We start from the raw sequence: 22,158 nt of genomic DNA on the forward strand, positions 1-22,158 counted from the left end.
TCTACAAAATTCCATGATCCCAAACTCACTCCTTGGGCAAAGCCCACAGGTAGGTAGCACCCAATTCATAACCCTGTGTGGTCCTGGTGAGGCCATGTGTTGATAAGATTGATTAAATCTTTGGATATTAAATAGTAGGAAAATTCTTTTAAGTATCAGTCAAAAATACTTGTCAACTTTTTAAATTCTATTATTTCTTTGTGATAGATACTGCTATAAATGTTTTATGTATATTAGATGTTAACTCAATTTGTACAACAATGATATGGATGAGGGATTACTTATTATTCTCATACTTCAAATGAGTTGATTAAAACAGAGAAGTTAAGTACTTGCCCAGAATTGCACAGCTAGGGAGAAGCAGTGCAGGGAACTGAATTCTAGCTCCAAGGTGCAAGTATTTTATCACAACAGTCTCTCATCATCATAAGGTCGGTGACAGAGAAGCAGGGATAGACAGCAGAAATTATATTCCAGTGTGGAAGCCAAACCAAAAGCCAAGGAAACAATAAATATACAGAGCAATCTAAGCAGTGATGTGCACTATTGGGAAACAATGCAAGCTGGAAGTTGGGGGTATTTCAGATTGAAGAAGGAATAATCTTTATTCATTTGAGAAAGAGCAGAAAAACCATGTGCTCTGTGAAAACAGAGCCCTCTTATTGAGAATATATAAAGAACAATTGCAATTCAATAATAGAAAGATGGGGGGGGGGTAAAAAAAATAATAGAAAGACAAAGTTCCCAGTTAGAAATGTGCAAAGGATGAGGCACCTGGGTGGCTCAGTCAGCTGAGCATCTGACTTCAGCTCAGGTCATGATCTCATGGCTCGTGAGTTCAAGCCCCGCATCGGGCTCTGTGCTGATGGCTCAGAGCTCAGAGCCTGGAGCCTGCCTTGGATTCTGCGTCTCCCTCTCTCTCTGCCCTTCCCCTGCTCACACTCTGTCTCTCAAAAATAAATAAACATTAAAAATAAAAAAGGGTGCCTCCGTGGCTCAGTTGGTTGGGCATCTGACTTCAGTTCGGGTCATAATCTCATAGTCTGTGGGTTTGGGCCCTGCGTTGGGCTCTGTGCTGACAGCTCAGACCCTGGAGCCTGCTTAGGATTCTGTGTCTCCCCCTCTCTCTACCCCTCCCCTGCTCACGCTCTGTGTCTCTCTGTCTCTCAATAATAAATAAACAGTAAAAAATAAAAATTAAAAAAGAAGAAATGGGCAAAGGACTTGAATAGACATGTCTTCAAAAAAGACATACAAATGGAAATAAGCACATGAAAAGATGTTCAACATTATTAGTTACTAAGGAAATGCAAATCAAAATCACAATGAGATACCACATTATACCCACTAGGGTAACTATAATGAAAAAGACAGACAATAACAAGTGTTGGTGAGGATGTACAGGAATCAGACCTCCATAGAACTGTTGGTGGAAATGTAATTTTACTGCATGGTGTTTTCCAATGCAGCCGCCTTGGAAAACAATCAGGCAGTTCTTCAAATGGTTAAACACAGAGTTACTATATAATCCAGCAATTCACCTCCTAGGTACATACCCAAGAGAAATGAAAACATATGTCCACAGAAAACTGTACTGGAATGTTCATAACAACATTATTCTTAATCTTGGAAAGGCAGAAACAACCCAAATGTCCATAAACTAATGAATGGATAAAACTAAGTATATCCAGTCAAGGGAGTATTATTCATCAGTAATAAGGAATCAAGTACTCATATGTGCTAAAACACAGATGAGGCCTTGAAAAACATTATGCTAAGAGAAAGGAGCCAGTCACAAAAAAAGACCACATACTGCATGATTCCATTTATGGGAAATGTTCAGAATAGGCATAGCTACAGATACACAAAGTAGATTAGTAGTCACCTAGACCCTGGGGTGGAGGTGATGGTTAAAGGGTGTAGAGTTTCTTTGGGGGAAGAAAAATGTTCTGAAATCGATTGTGGCAATGGATATATAGCCCTGAATATACGAAAGACTGTTGAACCATACACTTTAAATGGGCGAATTGTATGGTATATGGATTATATCTCAATAAAGCTGTTTTATAAAACAGGTGGAGCCATGCAGACTAGAATGAGGAATCTGCATCTTATTTTAAGTGTGACAGGATGTCCTTGAATGGCTTTGAGCAGAGAAGCGAAAGGAAGGAAATCCGTTTCTAGGCCACAGCGTCATCTGGGTATGAAAAGCGGTACCTTGTCTGGGACAGAGGTGGTAAAAGTAAGAAAGCTAACAGTTGGAAGTTCTATCTCCCAGATAAGATAAGGAAAAAAGTACCAAAAGAGACATTAAGCCCAGAAATGGGTCCACTGCCTGCTATGATCCAAATTCATTTGCCCCTAACGTGCTGGACACTGTCCTGCGTGGAGAAAAGCCAATCTCTTCCTCCTGCTTTTCACTCCTTGCTCCTCACGGAGGAGGAGAGGACACTCCCCACTTCCCCTTCTCCCTTCCTAAGTTAAAAACAGTTCAAATCCGAGAGGAAAGTCCCCAGCTCTTCTGGTTCTCATTAGTCTTCCTAGTTTCTGTGTCAGTATCAATTATACGTAACAGGTAAAACCTTTTGTTTTTCACAATAGGATGTAAGTGTAATAATACAAAGTACCATGTTTTTAAATTTTTTTTCAACGTTTATTTATTTTTGAGACAGAGAGAGACAGAGCATGAGTGGGGGAGCGTCAGAGAGAGAGAGACACAGAATCTGAAACAGGCTTCAGGCTCTGAGCTGTCAGCACAGAGCCCGACGCGGGGCTTGAACTCACGGACCACGAGATCATGACCTGAGCTGAAGTCGGCCGCTTAACCGACTGAGCCACCCAGGCGCCCCACAAAGTACCATGTTAAAGGCACTTGCCATACAAAACCATTTCATATAGAGATGATTTAGAATTTGGTGCCTGATTTCACAGGGAATGTTGAGGCTATCAACTCTGAATGGTCTTAGCCTCTTACCTCTACACTTACAAGTATATTTCTGTCTCCATTGCTACCTTTGCTCTAGTTGTAGAGGAAGAGGTTTTCTCCTTCCTTCTAAGGGTAGCTTCTCCATGGAGCTCCATTACATTTGCTTCCTACTTCATCTAGTTGGTTTTCCTTCCAGACCTTCAAACATTTGAGTGTTCTTCTCTCCTCTGGTTCCTTTCCATCAGTATATAAACATATTTCTCCTCTCTATATTGCTATCTCTGTGCTTCAGAGTCAAACTTCTTCAAATCCCTCGAGACTTTTTGTTGTCACCTTCCCTTCCCTATGCAATTCATGGCCATCTGGCTCCAAACCCCTCATTCCACTGAAGCTTCTCTAAGATCACCAGTGGCTTCCTACTTGGAGGAGCCTGTCATGCATTTTCAGTCTGTGGTCTTAAGTCATTGCTTTCCTTAAGAAACTGTTCATGTCTTTGTTTTGTCACTCCTGGATTTCTTCAGCTTTCTCTAAGTTCCTTCTTCATGGAGTCTCCTCCTGTTTTCCCATTATCTACTGATATTCCCTGGGGTTTCTAATTTGGGTCCTTTTCTCCCTATATTATCCTTGGAAGCCACATCCAAATGCCTGTCTCTCCACCCCATGTCTCACTCTTGAATTTCTGATCCACTGATCAAATGTATACTCAACATCATGCCTGTTTGTCTGTACTCAATGTGTACCATCATCTTTTCCTGTAAATAACTTCTTCCTTCTGAATCTCTTATCTTGGTTATGTAATCCAAGCCAGATGGTTGTCATTTATGACTCTTGACCAGTTTTCAAATTCATGTCCTGGGCTTGCCTCTTGCATGGCATAGGTCCCACTGTATTCTGAATATCAATGTGCTGTGTCACCTACTATGGTGTGGGATCTTACAGTGTTTATGTCTGTCTACAATGCTTTCCACAGCTTCTGGAACATAGTAGGTTCTTAGTAAGTTTTTTGAATGGATGGATTCAAGGGTCTGTAAATGCCTCTTCTTTGAAACAACGCTACCTCGAAGCAAAGGTGGTCATTCTGTTCTTCAGGCCATAACGTTACCTTTCAGAGGAGAAACAGAATTGACAAAACCTGATGAGATGCCCTGGCCCCACCTACATCAAGGTTGAGTGGCAGAGTGGAACTGCCTGTGACCACATCCTGTTTTACCTTTGCACAGGCCACAGTGGTACACAAGTCTAGGTAACCTGTTCGCAATTTCTTAGTACTTGGCTTTCTTGGAAAATTTAGTACGTGTAAAATGCAAACAATATCTGAAAATCATACCCAGATGAATAAACTATTTTAATCTCTTGTGAACTTAATATGCTATCAACCTAGGAAGAGTTCCACTGTGACTAAAAGTCTTCATTCTTACATTCTTTCTTTCTTGCAACAATTACTTGCGCAATTATCACCATGTTCAAAGCTTTTCTGCCAGATTCTGAGAAGAATAAAATGACTTTATTTTATTTTTTAAGTGTATTTATTTTGAGACAGAGAGACAGCACAAGCGGGAGAGGGGCAGAGGGAGAGAGGGAGAGAGGGAGACACGGAATCCCAAGCAGGCTCTGCACTGTTATCGTAGAGCCTTACTTGGGATTTGATGTCAAGAACCGTGAGATCATGACCTGTGCCAACATCAAGAGTAGGACACTTAACTGACTGAGCCACTCAGGTGCCCAAGAATAAAATGATTTTAAATATAGTTTCTCTTCTAAAGGATTTTTGTCAAATCTTATTAAGTTGGCTCTTTTCAGTTAGTATTGTATTTTCAACATGGTATTTGCAAAGGATGTAAAAATGCTTTGACGATAATCTTCCATAGTAATAGAAGGAAACTATTTGAGTGTTGTGACAGTAACTGCTCGAGATCTAAAATACAAAAATAAATATTACAGTGTCTAAACATATTTGCAAACTGCAATCTATGTTTTGAAATAGTTTTTAAGCAAAGAGAAATCTTAACAAACCCACAGAGAGAAGGCTCAGAGGTCAAATGTACAGAGGTTGGTACGTCACACCCGAGGCCACGTATGTTTGGGTCAGTGGGAGCCCTAACCCTATAGCCCCGGATTCCCTGGCTGGTTGCCCCGCCTCCTCATGGCACAGTCTTCTCATCCATAAAAAGGGGCTGTTGACAGACCTTCACTCTACCCTATAGGTTGTTGCTCTGCTCGTGGTTGTTGTGCGAATTAAAACAATTCATAGATGTAAAGTACTCAAGAGGGTGGTTAGCACCGTGTCATTGTTATCATTATAAAATAGAAAAAACAAAACAAAACATGTCTTCTGCTTGACACCAAAGTACTCAGAAGCAGAATTCAATTATCAGATGCTTCTAAGTATCTGTGTGGATGCTCACAGATTCCGCGAGCAAGATTTCTGGCTGTTTGGCCAAATGTTTAACTTTTGATCTGATGTTTAGCATCAGAGCTACAGCTCATATGGTTCTTAGCACAGGCTACTTCTGAAACCAAGGTTAATTGGCATGCTAAATATGGATGTCTTAGAGAGGTATAATAAAGGCTTAGGCTGTCTCTGAATTATCTTTCAAACTGCTGGGATGTTTGCATTATAAAAAGTTCACAGAGTTATAGAATTTGGGGAATGACAAGGACCATAGGGTTTACCCAGCATTAACTCTTAATATGACAGATGCTATCAATAAGGAAAATGAAGCAACTTGTCAAGTCAGAATCGTTTGACTACTTAATGATATTTAACTATGAGTGCAACCCAGGCACACTTGAGACCCACTGTCATTTGATACAACGTTGCTGACACTGTTTCTGCCCCTTCCACCCCCCTCCACCCCCACTCTGTGCTCAGACACCATGTAGCATAGGAACAGATTAAGAGCATAGATTTGGAGACTGGTAACCGAAGGAAAAATGTCTTAAATGTCTCTCGGTTTCAGTTGCCTCACCAGCAAAAAGGGAACATGAGTGGAAATACCATGGGTATTGATTTATATAATACCTACAAGGAACTTAACACACTGGGTGGCACAGTGTAAGCACCTGGTAAATATTATTGTTAATATTGTCATACGTATCATCATTGTTACGAAAAAAAATCATATGCATAATGTTTGTACCGAAAGTTCTTTTTCTTATTTGCCAAACCCTAAGAAATAGTTCTTGGGTCAATGATTTCGTGTGTGTGTGTGTGTGTGTGTGTGTGTGTGTGTGTGTGTGAGGGAGAGAGAGAGAGAGACAGAGAGGGAAACAGGGGACGTATATGTGCACGTTTCCGTTATTTGACAAAGCCAAGTCCTGGGATCCTATGGCTTTTTCAGATTGCCCTCACCTCACTTGTAGTCTGCTGTGATATGGCCTATATATCAACTCTAATCTGCAAATCCTGGCCCTTGGAATCCCCTGGTTTGATTACAGAAGAAACATTCCCAAGGAAGTAAGCGAATCTGCTATGGAACACCACCAAACTTCAGAGGTTTATGGTGGCAAGGAAGGGCCCCATGAAGATACCTGTCAGGGGAAATCCGGTCAGTACATAATTTCATGCAGAAAAGGAAAAAAACATTTGAAAATCTGACCTTTAAGCTAAAAGGTTGGCATCAACACGTACACACTGTTTTACAATCTGAAATCTATGCCTGGAAGGTTATTCGATTGAATGTGAGTATTTCAGAAAAATAAAGCCGCTGGAATATTCTATTAGTTCAAAAAGTCTAAGGGAAATATACTTAATTTACCTGTGAAAACCAATGTAGGCAGCATTTGGGAAGATTTTTTTTTTTTAATTTGTTTGTTTTGTTTAGACTTGGAACCTGCCTTTCAGGAGTAAAATGAGAGAGCTTTAATCCCTAGGAAAAAAAAAAATTCCCAAATACATCATAGAATCTAGGATAATCCTTCATGAAGTCAGAAGCAAAAAAAGAAAAAAAGAGAAAAATAACTTCCTCTACCATTAAAAATAACCACAACAGCAGCCCCGATCTCCATCCTTTCATTTCCTCACGTCTGACATTCTGCAGATGACCGCCCTTATTTGTCCCTACATGTTTTCCAAAATATAAAAGTGAAATAGAGTCCCAAGGGCACTGTACTTGAAAGGTTATGAGAGTTAGAGAATTTTAACCATGCCTGCCAAATCAGCAGATGGCTTGTGATTATAATTATATGCATCAATAAAACGAATAATCTTTACAAAATTTGAATTTCTACTAAAGTAAGGGATTTAGTAAGCAGATGCAACAGAATGCATTTTCTTTAACCCTTTTGGTAGACACTGGTATCTTTCACACACACAAAAAGATCAAGGGCTGTGCACAAAATAGGTTGCATCCTCTAATGTTTGCCCCCTTTCTAAAGTAGTCATATTGTCAGCCTCAATCTTTCCTTGATTTCATGTTCTTCATGAACACATTTCCTTCTCACCCCCTTTCCACCCTCCAGAATAGAAATGTTTCGACTAATTCCTACCATTGTCTGATATTTGAAAGAAGAAAATTTAAAAGAGGTAAATGCCTTCATTCAAATTCATACCAAATAGACCATAGAAACAAAACAGCAAACAGTAGATGCATCTTTCTAGCTGATGGCATTCTTTACAAATTAGGTTTTCAATAACACAATTTTTCATTTTTTGTTTTCTGGTTCTCTTTAATCTGCATTCCAGGAAAGAAAACACTGCTTATTCTATCTAAATAATTAACTATTTCATTTCTGCATAACATTATAAGTATCGATAACTAAGTTTTGTCTCATGCCAAGCATGAATTCACTCATACAGAAACTGGATACATACGTGATACCTTTGAAAAAAAAAGATAAGGCAAGGTTTACTGGCCTTTAGCCATGTTTCTCCTTCATGGGGAAAAACCCAAAATTTAGGAAACGAAATTAAACTTTTAAATTTTGGAAAAAGTGGAAAAATGTATCACAGAAATCTGTATACTCATTTTTTAATGAAATTATACTGTAAATGTTTTTCATGGAATTGCCAAGTGTAACTCTTCAGTAGTGTATCAATTAACATGCAGTTCACTCTGACAGACCAACAAATATAATATGTGGGAGTTTTTGGAAAACATGTATTCTGTGCAGTTAGCTCTGGCCCCTTCATATTTACACTATATAAATCAAATAAATTAAAATGTTCTGATCTACAAAGCTATTATATGTTGTAGATAACCCTATTCAATAGTATAAATAAGTTACTAATAAGACTTTGAAGGCATTGACAGTTTTGTGGGTCAACCCAATTTACTTGTGGATATACAGGATTTATGAGCTCTTAGCTCCAAAATTCTCTCAAAGTTGCACCTTATATGTTGCAGGTCGAATCCTATGAGAACAGATATTCCTACAATCACAGTCTGGAGAATTAAACCGAAAAAGTAATAATTCTTGCCCAGAAGCTTATATGTTTGACGCAAAACCTGAGAGCACAACATTCAAATACTTACAAAGAAATTAAAAAAAAAAGAGTTCATTGAAATGGAATTTTAAGACATTCGACAATAAACTATCTTCAACTTTCTTTATGCAGGTGCTAAAATATTTTTCAATCATAATGTCTTTGGAAAGGGAATTTTTTTTAACCAAATCCAAAGGATCAACTAAAAGAAACCACCTAAGCCAAAACCTTATGAAATAAATCCTAAAGGGGCAAATAATAAAGATACTAATTTTAAAAATAAAAAAGAAATGAGGGGTAAACCTAATAATCTCATTACCTGAAGACCTTTGCTATAATTAACTACTTAAATTATAGATATTCCATTTGAAATTAGATAAAATTAAGTATTTCCGCTTACAGAAAGTTAAAGTTGAAATGTCATGAAATTCTAATGTATACTTTTGATTGCCATTAATAAAAGTATGCACAAGAAGCCAATTTAATCATATATACTTAATGTTACACTTAGTATGTTTAACTTGTTACCTTAGACTGGATATGGGCACTCAGCCATGTAAAATGGAATTTTCACAATCCTTCAAGGAATCTCACAACATTTAAGGCTCTGGAAGGGAAAACATGAGAGAGTTCTGTACTGATGGAAGAGGACGTATAGCGAGTATATAACATGATACTGGGATGTCCAATTATTGTCTCAAACTCCAAGTGAAAGTTAAAAAACACACACTTTTTGAACACCTACCATATACCAAGGACTTTAGATACATTATCCTTTTTAATTTTCACATGAGTTATAAGGCAAGATTTATCTACCCTGGCCCCCCATCTAACAGACCAGGAAACCAAGGCCCAGAAAAGTTGAATAACTTATTCACGGCCACAGACTTTGTAAATGGTGGAACCAGGTCTCAAACACATGAACTTGAGAAGGGGATGTCGTAGATTCTCTTGTTGCTTGTGTCGCTCATGTGGCACCTATAGTGACTTCTTCTCTAGGAAACGCTTTATAGTTCTTCCTAGATCGTAGACCCTTAGGTGTGAGAATGAGGTTCCGATATCACCCACAGCACCCAGTACAATCCTTTGAACCACGTAGTTTTAGTAACACTTATTTGTCAAATAAGCGGATCTAAATAAAAGTTCCTTCTGTCAACAGAAATTAAGGTCCTTAAATTTCTTTAAAGAAAAAAGTTATAAAGCAGATAAATCCACTTTCTTGGTGTATTTCCATAGTTGAAATTTTTTAAACTCTCTCAAATTCAAGAATAATACTTAGAGAAACAAGTTCAAATCAGCCAAAGTAATGATCTGTGCCCTCTCATCTTAATTAGAACACAGCCCTATTTTGTGTTGAGGGATAGCAACTACCTTTCTGTGAAAAAGTTCCACTCGGTTCTGTCCACAGTGAGGCAACTGCACGGACTTCAGTCAAGTTTTCCCACCCTTTGTTGTACTGGTGAGAACAGGGGAAAAATATTTCTAGCCAGCCAGAAGGACTGTGTGTTTTTGGAACAATTCACTCCTGTATTAATATGATGAACATTAGCAGGTACAGAAAAATATCTTATAATATCTGAGACCCAAATCCAAAATCTTCACAACAGAAAAAAACATCCCCGGTATATCTAGAATGCCTGGAAGAGGAAATTAGCTGCATAACTCTACTTGAAACTAAAATTGGTAGGTTGCAATTGGAGCCATTGCCAGATAGCTTGCTTTTCCCATGATTTCTCCCACATTGATGAGATTACTTGTGAGAAAGATCTTAATTTAGCAAAATTGTAGTGGATCTTCCCCACATATATTTTACTTGGCATTACTAAGACACTGTCATACCTGTTCACAAAATTTATTTCCTTCCCAATTCTGGTTACTATAAAAATAATAGAGTTTGTAATGCATAATATAGGTTATATACTATATACACGGTCTTAAATGAATTATATAAATAGAGCCAATGTTGGGAACACATTTAGAAGAAGAAAAGTACTTTCAGACCAAAAAAAAAAAAAAAAAAAGGAAGAAGTATGTGACCTAGACCACATTATAAACCTCTATCGTGAATCTCTCGTGAATATTAATAATAAGTGATTTATTCTGTATCATAAAATCTCTATATTCTTATGTAAATAAAAATGTTTCAGGGCAAGTCATGCCAGTTAGCAAACTGATTTCTGCATAATATGGAGAGTTTTAATTTATGAACAAATGATTAGGACATGCCATTCTAATATTAAATGACAGTGGTTTTAAAAATTCAATCCTGACACTGATACTATGAATCCATCCATTTTAAAAACACCACCCTTATGTTAACAATACTTTTTAAAATGTTTTCTGTGAGATTGTCAGAGTTTATTAAGCCACTGACAATCCGCTAAGCTGGCAGTTCTTAGAATAAAATATTTCATTTACCTGGATGTCTTGTAACAATATCATCCTCTCTTGAACTAAACGTCCTCTGAGTACACAAGTCTAAGGCAGACAGACATTTCAGCAAAGCAAATAAGACTTTCTGGCAACTTCCTGTTGCCATATTTCTCTAAAGGATCCTGCAATGTTATACTTCAACACTGCAAATGCATTTTTCCAAGGGACACAGTAAGTCAATGCTGCTCAGTGTCAGAGAGCTTTGATTTTTTTCCCAAGTACAGCAAGCAAATAACCACTAATCCTATTCAATATTACAGATTCGCAGCAATGATTTTATTTGCAGATCCAAGAGAAATGGAACACAGGAAGAACAGAGACGCCTTTATTTTCTTGTTTTGTTGCGTTTGATGGATTGATTTTTAAGATACTGATCAAGGAAATGGTTATCCCACAAATGAAATTAAATATACCTTAGCAGATGGGACGATTTTACGTTGACAAGAATGAACCTCACTGCACGCATTCCTGCTCAAGGTTTCCATTATCTTTTAAAAGCAGTAGGACTAACTAAAATCAAAGTTGCCTGATGCCTCTGAAAGTTTTTCAAACCTGCACACACACCTGAATGGTCATCACTTGTGAAAGCGCCGTCTCTCCCACAAACAGCCTACCTTCCCAAATTCAAGTTCACTTGCATTTTGGGGTACACTTTACTTCTGAAATTCAAAAACTTTTATGAAACGGCAAAACAAAACAACAATAACAACAACGCAAGAGCATTGATCACTGAAGCAACATTTCCAGAAGTGATAGCAAAATCCCTTCATTCTGACCTACTTGTCGAGAACCGGACTTTCAGCCCCACGGTTAGGCTCAGATTTGTTCTACTTTCTCCCTAGGGCTTAATTGCCAGACTGACTTACCCGTGCCTCCTAGCCTTTGTTCTGCCTCTCACGCTGACATCAGGGAAGCAGTGATGTAGAATAAAGCAGGGGTGGGCTAGGTTAGTCCAGTGTTTGTGTCGTTGTGTGGTGTGCAGGGACACTCTGTGATACTCTAGTGAGCTGCTAAGCTTTTTTTGTAGGCTTTGTGTCATTTACTTAACGACCAATCTCATTAGCTGCCAGGGTACAATGGGCTGATGCATTTTCTATGTACATACTCTACACAGTGACCCTCAAGGTTGCCGAAGGTCTATTTAATCAGTCAAATGCTGAATATATTTGCAGTAAATCACTAAAAAAAAAAGAAAAAAAATATATGGGACTACCGAGGTATCTTACAGGCTTACTATTTACGGGTGGTTATTTGCAGGTAATAAAATGCATGCACATTTAGCCAAAACAAGGGTGGAGCAGGCGAAGATTAATTATCTAGCTTGCACTGGTGACCTTAATTTTAGGAAACTTTCAGAATCAAAGATATTTTCTGTTTGCAAGGAACCCCGATTTAGAATGCAATTTCTGCCTTGGGATAATCATATTACCAAAACAAAAAAGAATTGCTCTCCTTAGCAGCTTCTCCTCACTCCAAAGTCACCCCCACCTCCGTCCCACCCCCTGCCCCAGCAGCCTCAGAACTGGCAAAGTTGCATTTATGCCCTCTTTCAGTTACAAGGTAAAAACCCTTTTAACTCCTATGAAAAATGAAATACTGAGAGCACTATGAATGAGGACAGCTGTCCATAAGTATCAGGGAGAGTTCTATTGTCCAGCTTGTCCCTGGATAAAATGAATACTTTACAGCAGAGGCTGTTCAGCTTGGCTAAAGAGTATGGGGAGAAGGGGAGGAGGTCACTGGAGATTTCGCACACTAATTTAATCTGGGAAAAGGACAGCCTCTGCATCTCCCTTGAACAGACTGGCAGCAATCTGGGCCCCCACAGAACTATCTCCTTTTGCCTGTGCTCTATTTATTCCTTATCTCTGTTTACCAACCGCTAGGTCCCTTTCATTCACACCACGAGGCCGTTTTCCTACTATCAGTCAGCAGCTGACACTGTGGAAGAGCCTCAAAGGCAAAAAAAAAAAAAAAAAGAAAAAAGAAAAAAAAAAGATCAAAACTAAACCAAAGCTGTATAAACAATGCAACAGTACAAGTAAATGCATAAACCCTGATTCTTAACCCAACCCACAGGGTGCAGACAGAATCTTTATAGTAAATCCAACAAACCCACCACAGTGAGCTATGGGCCACAGAGAAAGGAAAGTCAAAAACCATTCATGAAATCACCATCCAAAAAGAAGTGCTAAAATGTATGCAGGCTGCTGCAGCCGCCTACCTTCCAGGGATGTTCTTATCTCTATCATGGATCAATTAACTGGCAACCAGGAAACATTTACCTTGCCTGAGAGGCAAGCTATACATTTCTAAGGGAAACCTCACTCTCATTAAAATGCTGGCAGACAAAAAAAAAAAAAAAAAAAAAAAAAAAAAAAAAAAAAAATCCACCAATACAATCATAAGTTAAAGAGGATTCAACATTAACTTTTCCCACGCCTCATCACATTGACTTCATTGAAATGATTCAAGAAACTGGGCATTAAACCTCCATTACTTTTACACAAAGATACTAAAAAGTCCTGGGCAATGTAGCCAACGAGATCTTTTTTCCATGTCAAAGTGCCTAACAGCAGAGGAGTTGAGAAAAGCCTACTTCATGTACAACTTGGTATCTTTTGAAGTCCTCTGCAGGATGTGAGTGAAAACAGAGACCGAGGCAAATAATTTGAAGTGTAGAAAGATAAGAAAACAAAACAAGTGTTATTTTGAACCTTGCAACTTTTGAGTAACTATGAATTTTGAAGCTAAAATATGCTTCACTTATATTCATCTTGAGTACCCAAGAATTGTGATTATTTCAACAAATCGGAGAATGCCACCTAACATAAGTAGTTCATTGAAGTGATTCAGAATGTATATGACTCAGGGTATATATGTGCATATATTTTAAACAGAGATACACATACTGCTACCCATATATACAGTGCACAAAATCAGAAATGCATAATTTCTATTGCCTATAACCCCCTACATTAAAAACTGTGACTGACTTTAAATTTCCCTGAGTTTTTTTCTATCACTGAAATGATTGGAAATGATTGGTTATTGTCATAAAAATCAACACCGTATTGACTCAATCACTAAGACCTTTACCAAAAAAGGGAAGACAAAATGTAGCTCATTATCTAGGATGATCAATTGGACCAGCTTTCAGTTTGTGTTTTCACCTATATGCATTATGAGCAATGAAGTCTTTACTACTTGGATCCTTTTTTCCAAATGAATTAATGAATTAAATTTATCCTTTCGCCAGCTGCTAGGCAGCAGATGGAACCATTTCTGAAGCCTTGTTGAATTCAATCCATAAAACTCATTTCCTAGGATTAGCAGTCCAAAGTTTCTTTTAATGTTTATATACCGCTTGGGATTTTGAATTTCATGATGTTAAACTTTCGATTTAACTATTCTTTTTGCATTTCATATCAAACAATTATGATCTTTTAGATTTCTATAGCAGACATGGCAGGTCACATAAGGACAAGAATTAATTTCAAGAGCAATAAAGTCATGCAAGTTACATTTTTTGATGTTTGCTCACATTGCCCTACTACCATGGAAACTATTTGCACTGAGCTCTCATATTAATGTCAACCTAAAGAATTATATATTTAATAGATTGTGATTTTTGTTTGTTTACTCATAAACACTTTAAAGCTGTAGACAGGAACATTGATTAACATTACGGAAGTTTAAAGTTTTGCAATTTAGTGATGAGTGCCATAGTTACATTTTCTGCAACTAACTACTGTGTATACCAGGTTAATTTATCTAATAAGAATTTAATTCCAACCTTTAAAAAGGGTAATCAAGCCAATTCCACAGAGTATGTAGATATGCAATTTATAGAACTGTTTACTTTTTAAAGAGCATGCTACCATGGACAGCTCCAAACATTTCTCTTCCTTTTCTAGTTCTTTACACTTAGAAATGTCTAACTCAAAAAGAACCAGGAAACTTTAAATCTTACTGATGGCTGTTAGAGCAGAATAGTAACAACCACTTTTCAAAAAAAAAAAAAAAAGAGGATTCCTTTAAACATAACTAAATTAGAATCTCATAAAAGTTCCAATGTGTTCTGTAGAAACGTTTTAAATACAACCACCTTATGCTCTCCAAGGTACAGTATATCCAGATTTAAAATATAAAAGCTTTTAAGCTTAAAACGATGCTGCTTCTATAACATGAATACAACTAAAAAAGAGTGAGTCACTCTTATGTGCAACAGTGATTTCCGCTAATTTGGCAAGAAATCTATATTAATCTAATATTGGAGTAAGCCAAGAAGGCCACATCATAATCACCACTGACTAATTGAATATTTAGAAGAAGGAGAAAAAAGATCACTGGTAATCTTAGGTTACATACATAAAAGTAAGATCATATGCAGATGATAGCTGCAAGGAAAAAAAAAAAAGAAGACAAAGTCTAGTTTCAGTTTTATTTTAGACTATGAATCTGATTATTCCCTGGAACTCATTTACTTTTCTTCTAACATAAAAATAGCATACACAACTGTATTCAAGATTTGTTCACCATTTGTTTTTCTTTTTTGTTTCCTGGATGTTGTAGTGCTAGTTATGGCCTAAGATGAGATTTGATATAACTTTTTCTGACGATAAGCCTCTATCTTTTCAAAAATCAATACTGGAGAAGTTATTTTACATACTTTGCTATTAGCTGCTTTGTTCCTTGAAACTGAAAAAAAGCTCACTACACCCTTTTACGAGACTTCTATTATTTTCACGTGTATCAAAGCAAGCACGATTAATAAATGCCTTGTTAGGACGAAAGGAATATGAGGCAAAGTCCTGTTTATCAGGGTGTATTTTCTCTCTCCTTTTACTTCACTGAACTCATCCTTCTGTAAAATTTTGTTCAAGGCTAGTATTAAGTCTTTCTCATTTTTCAGCCTTTTCTAATATTACGTTTTAACTTTCTAAAGAGTCTTCTGACATCTGCATTTATCAAAAAATGAACCGTATCATTTTTTAAGGAGGCTGTTCTTATTCAATTCTCGAAACATTTAAAGACAAGATTATAAATACAATACTTATCAATTCAAATTTCTTCGGGACTTCCCATAAACTCTTTGCCTATGTGCAGCCACTACCAGAATTTTGACTTTTCACAACAAAACCATCCTTTTGATGTTGGTTATTCATTTATAGAAATAACTGATATTATTGTGTTGACAGCCCCCCCTCCCCCCCGCCAAAGATCTCCTCTATTCTAGTGAGATGTCAGATGTGGGATCTTGCTGGTAATTTTTCTGTCGCAAAGAAAAAAGTGTAGCAAGTATGACTTCATATCAAATATTCTCTGTTGCAAATTTGCACATTTCAAAAATGTATATGAACAAAAGTGTTACTGATGCAGTATAAATGCAATTGCACCATGGCATTTTATTCTGAAATCCTTCTCAAAGCAGATACAATAACGTTTTTTACCAAAAAAAAAAAAAAAGGAAAGAAAGAAAAGAAAAAGGAGAGAGAGAGAGAGAGAAACAGCATTTAAAATAATGACCAAGTATATATACATCACAGCAGAAACCAGAGAAGTTCAAAAACAAACATCAGAAAAACCATCAACCACTTCTAAACTTCAGCCTTTAGTAGTGTCTTTTCTTCCCCCAGAAACAAAACTAAACGTTACAACTTAAGCCATGAAAACTTACTAAAATTCCGAGTGCCTTAAACGTCAGCGTAAACAGTACGCGGCTCCAAAGTTTTAAACTTACTTTTTTGTTTGTTTCCAAAACTTATATTTCTCGCCTCCCTTGTGTGCTGAACGGAAACACTAAAGCTGTGTCTTTGAAAGGTAGTTCCCATGATATGACATCCAGTGCCTTTGACTGCTTAGAGATAAGCACCTCCGTTTGTGTCCCCTCTTTACGTCACACCTCCCTATTCAGACCTTCTCAATATGATTCACATTTGCACATCAACAGCCTCATGCGCATACACAGATTTTTTTTCGGCTCTGGGCCCAAAACTTTCACTTTAATTTCCATCACATGATTGCTGTGGCATATGTCCTTCCAAACCTCCCATATATCAGTCATCATGCAAATGAGACCGAATATCACTCCTCTGCAGCAGATGGCCAGGGATGATAACAATGGCTCAACAGAGGAGATTCAATGTCCCTGACTTTATCGCCACGGCAACAACAACCTAAAATATATGTAATGGAAGTGGTGCTTATTAATTTTGCAGGCTCGAGTGTTCTGATTTTGTGAGTGAATGGGCTGCGTTAAAAAGGGGGCTGTGTCCTCCTGCCTCTAGAAGACTATCTATAAAAGCCAGGGACCTGGAAATTATTTTCAGTGACTAAGAAGGCAACAGCCTAGCAATTATTTGAGTAATTAGGTATAATTCCTCCCTGTAGGCCTTGTACCCTCCTGTGCTTGCTTCACAGAAGCTCACGAATTAGACAGGCGCAGATACTGAAAAGAAAAGTGCCTCAAGATACAGCGGGAGAGCTCGCAGGAGCCCCGTCACTTGGCCTCCACCAGGCTTGGTAAACACAAGCCCCAAGCTACAAGTAAATAGAGGCCCCAGTTCACAAACACAGACCAATTAAAATGACAAAGGCAACCACACTTCTGGGTGGAGCTTAGCAAAGCTTTATTCCGCACCAGACTCCGTGTGAGTCGCACACAGAACGGTCTCTTAGTTCAGAGCCCCACAGCCCTGTGTCCAGGACTGGCTTCAGGACTGGACGCTGCTGTCCTTCCCTCTGCGGGGTGCGCTGTCCTCTGTCCTCACCGGGGAGGTTTTTCACGCTGCTGCTTTAAGCCTTGACTCCGAGTGGCAATTTGATATGTTTCTCCCGCCCCCAATAGTGTTAAATAAATGAAATAATGGAAAAACAACCGATCCTTCAGAATTTCCAACGAGCCCTTTTACATTTTAAGGAATGACTACCAAACTCACAAAAACAGGTGGGGCTCTCATGAAACGTGTCAGGCTGAAACACTGAGTGAAGAGTCTTGTCTCCAAATATTTCCCCAGAACTATTTTTAAAACACCCTTGGCAATATTTTCCTCCGAACCAATAAAAAAAAAAAAAAATGAAGATTTCACTTTTGTTTGTTTGTAGGGTTGAACCACACAGCCACGTTTTTAAAGTTTGAGTCCACTCACTTTTCTTAAAAGCAGTTTTTAAGAAAAACCACCATGGCCATCTCCTAAGAGCTCACCAGACTCTGTCTATAATAGAAAAGGAAAAGAAAACACATGAATAAGAACTGACTGCCCTACCAGAGGAGAGCTATGAAAAGTCTTTAGAAAGAATTTAAACCTTCTCACATCCGTTCAACATGTAAGAAACCTCAGAGACACTGTGCTAGGCTCTCTGTACAGAAGAGGGAAAAGGGAGGTAAAAGATAGTCTTCTCTTCCAATAGGACCTAAATACATAGTTTGAGACCCTTGCCCCCCATCGTTCCCTTACCCGGTTTTGGTTTTATGAAAGGCACCCCCTCCCCACCTCCCACCTGTTCTGGCGGGCCCTGGTCTGCCTTCTGAGCACATGCCCTCCAAGGAATCGGAAGCACATGCCCAGAGACAGAATTCCTTCAGCCTCTTATGCTAATGGCCTCCAAGTCTGTATTAATTAAAATAGAGCAGTCGACTCCTTCCTTAAATTGGGTACAACATTAAATACTTTACAACCTGACCTTAAAAATAGTTCCATTTGGGGGCACCTGGGTGGCTCCAGTCGGTTAAGTGCCCAACTCTCGGTTTTGGCTCAGGTCACGATATCACGGTTTGTGAGTTCAAGCCCCACATGGGGCTCTGCACTGACAGTGCAGAGCCTGCTTGGGATTCTCTCTCTTGCCTTCCCTCTCTGCCCCTCCTCTGCTCACTGCTCTCCCTCACAAAATAAATAAATTACATTAGAAATATAAAAAAAGTAGATCTATTGGCCATGTGAGGGGGTGGGTACAGTTAGGCTCACTTTCCTTCCTAACATGAGGGCTATCAATCCATCAAGGTTTTTGCAATACATTTGGCATTGTAAATAGTATAACTGCCTAGTGCAAAATTTCACTGTGCTATTTAAAAGCAATACTACAGGGGCGCCTGGGTGGCTCAGTCGGTTGAGCATCCGACTTCGGCTCAGGTCATGATCCCACGGTTTGTGAGTTCGGGCCCCACGTCGGGCTCTGTGCTGACAGCTCGGAGCCTGGAGCCTGCTTCAGATTCTGTGTCTCCCCCTCTCTCTCTGTCCCTCCCCCATGCGTGCTCAGTCTCTGTCTGCCTCTCAAAAATAAAGAAAACTAATAAAAAAAATTTTTTTTTAAATAAAGCCAATACTACAGTGCAAGGACAAATTAGGAACAGCCAATGTCCAATATGAAAATCCCCATACAGGGAGTATACAGTCCCTTAAATGCCACTCTTTCAAATGAATCCCTTTACTGTGGTATCAGTTATACCATTAGTGAACCCTTACAAGATGGAAACGATGTTGCCCCAGGTACATCTGATGACAACATGTATTTCTAGCTGAGACATGAGCCACCTGATCAGTTTCAGAATTTTAATGGATATTATTAACACTGAAAGATACGTATCATCTAATATTGGAAAATTTTTAAATCACGGCTTTATTGAAATATAAACGGCACACCAAATTATTTACCAATTTAAAGCATCCAGTTTAAGGATTTTTAATATATTTATAGTTATGTGACCATTTATCACCCCAAAAAGAAATGCCTTAACTGTCGGCAGTCACTTACTCTCCATTCAATACTGGCCAATTCCCTCCTTCAAGTCCAGGCAACCACTAATCTACTTTCGGTCTCTACAAATCTGCGTTTTGGGGCATTTCACAATATTATCCGGTATCTTTCCCTTTGTAACTGGCTTCTTTCACTTAGAATAATACCATTAAGTTTCATCCCTGTAGTAGCGTGTATCCATACATTTCTCTTTATTACTGAATGATAGTGCATTGTTTGGACGTACAACATTTGATTTATCCATTTGCCAGCTGAGGGACATCTACGGATAATGCTGCTAACACATACTTACCTGTTTTGTGAGAAGATATGTTTTTCTTTCTCTTGGGTATACATCTGGAAGTGGAATTGCTGGGTCATTTGGTAACTCTATGTTTAACTGGACCTTCCAGGTTGTTTTCCAAAACAGCTGCACCATTTTACATTCCTATAGGCAGTGTATAGGGTTCTAATTTCTCCACATCTTCACCAACCCTTGTTATTGTCTTTTTTTTTTTATTATGGCCCTCCTAAGGCATGTACATTGGTATCTCTTGGATTTGATTTGCATTTCCCTATCGACTAATGACACTGAGCATGTATCCAGGTGCTTCTCGGTTATTTGTATATCTTTTTTGGAGAACTGTTTATTCAGCTCTTTTGTCCATTTTTAAATTGGGTTATTTGTCTTTTTTGTAATTGAGTTGCAGGAATTCTCGATATATATATTGTAAATTCAAGTCCCTTATTGGACATATAATTTGCAAAACTTTCTCCCATTGTATGGGTTGTCTTTTCAGTTTCTTGATTTTGTCTTTTAAAACACAAAGGTTTTTAATTTTGATGAACTCCAATTTCTCTGTGTGATTCTTACTCTTTCTCCTTTGAGCCGTCTTGAAACCCTTGTTGAAAATCAATTTACCATACGTGGGAATGTATTTCTAGACTCTATATCTTATTCTGATGTTCTATACATCTATCTGTATTCCAGTGCCACACTACTTTGAATACAGTAACTTTTGAAATTGGGAAGTGTGACTCCTCCAGCTTTGTTCTTTTTCAAGGTTGGACTATTATGAGTCCCTTGAATTTCCATATGAAATTTAAGATCAACTTGTCACTTTCTGCAAAGAAGCCGGCTGTGATTTTGAAAGGGAATGTGTTGAATTTGTAGCTCACTTTGCTTACTATTGCCATCTAAACAATATTCAAACTTCCAATCCAAGAACGTATCTTTCTATTTATTTAGGCCTTCTTTAATTTCTTTCAACAACGTGTTAAAGTATTCAAAGTTTTACATTTCTCTTGTTAAATCTCTTCTTAAGTATTTTATTCTCTTTGGTGTTACTATATGTAAACTTGTTTTCTTTCACGTTTTGTTTATGGCTACTGTACAGAGATATATTTAATTTTTAAGTTTATTTTGTAACTTCAAACCTTACTGAACTTTTTTAGTTCTAATTATTTTTCCAGTGGATTCCTTAGCATTTTCTTTTCATACTTTTTTAAAAATATTTATTCATTTTTGAGAGACAGACAGACAGACAGAGAGCAAGTGGGGAGGGCAGAGAGAGAGGGAAACACAGAATCCAAAGCAGACTCCAGGCTCTGAGCTGTCAGCACAGAGCCTGACACGGGGCTCGAACTCACAAGCCATTAGATCATGACCTACACCGAAGTTGGGCACTTCACAGACTGAGCCCCCCCAGGCGCCCAGCATTTTCTGCATACAAGTCTATATACAACAGCATGTCACCTGCAAATGGATATGGTTTTCCTATTTCCTTTCAATCCAGATGACTTTTATTTCATTTTCTTGCCTAATTGCCTTGGCTAGAGCATCCAGTATAGTATAGAAGTGGCACAAGCAGACATCATTTTTTGCTTCCTGATCTTAGAAGGAAAGAATTCAGTCTGTCACCACTAAGCATGATGTCAAGCTAATTTTGGAATTCTGAAAGTTCCATTTAAATGCATTTTAAACTCAAAAGCTAATTGCTGCCTGGCACAGTAAACTGTCCAGCATTGGTGTAATCCCTAGAGAGACCAAAAAGAAATCCTCTAGCTCTAAAATTTTACAAGTACTTGGCATGGGATTTCTCAAGGTGCTGGTCATACTTGCTCCCTGGCTCCCCCACTGAAAGTGACTTGGGAATGACTAGAGCGGTCTGACACAGGGAGTTCATCCTCCCTGATCCAAGCTGCCTTGGTGGTTCAGACTCTCTCTCAAGGAAGTCAGCAGTGGCTCCCCGGGGATAAGTGGCTAGGTTTTCTTTGATGTGCCTCAGGTTCTGGTAGTAAAGGTCAGGTTGACCAGAGTTCAGTGATGCTGCAAGGTCAAGCTACAGGTTCGACTTCTAGGTCTTCCGCTTTTGACACTAACATTTGTGAGCATGCTCTGTGAGGGTCAGGTGTAGACGGAACACCTAAATTCCACCCGCTGCCTGAGGTCAAACGAAGCAAGCTCAGCCGTAAGAATATTGCCCATCTGGTTCACATTTCCCATTTTTAATCTCGACATATGGACTCTGGGTATCTGCTATAATTGTTTGCAAAAGTAGATGTACTTATAGCCAATAAAATGTAGCAAAATGGAATCAGATATTAGGAAAATTACAGAATCAAATGATATTTTGAT

At 38.3% G+C, this 22,158-nt stretch overlaps 1 protein-coding gene across 7 annotated transcripts in view; it reads right to left on the reverse strand.

Moving 5' to 3' along the window:
* The window catches only part of ST18 (ST18 C2H2C-type zinc finger transcription factor), a 255,635-nt gene that overhangs the window by 125,980 nt on the left and 107,497 nt on the right, over positions 1 to 22,158 (reverse strand). For 2 of the 7 annotated variants that reach the window (XM_019428931.2, XM_019428930.2), the window contains exon 1: positions 16,528 to 16,789. The exons of 2 other annotated variants lie outside the window; for them this stretch is intronic. The gene's annotated coding sequence lies outside the window, so the exon portion shown is untranslated. Of the gene's footprint in view, positions 1 to 8,879; positions 8,959 to 16,527; positions 16,790 to 22,158 lie in introns of those variants that run through there. 3 more of the 7 variants (XM_019428933.2, XM_053896552.1, XM_053896553.1) reach the window with 2 other exon arrangements.

Source organism: Panthera pardus, unplaced genomic scaffold (genome assembly GCF_024362965.1).
Source record: "Panthera pardus isolate Hobbes unplaced genomic scaffold, ASM2436296v1 HiC_scaffold_7, whole genome shotgun sequence".
Lineage (NCBI taxonomy): Eukaryota > Metazoa > Chordata > Mammalia > Carnivora > Felidae > Panthera > Panthera pardus.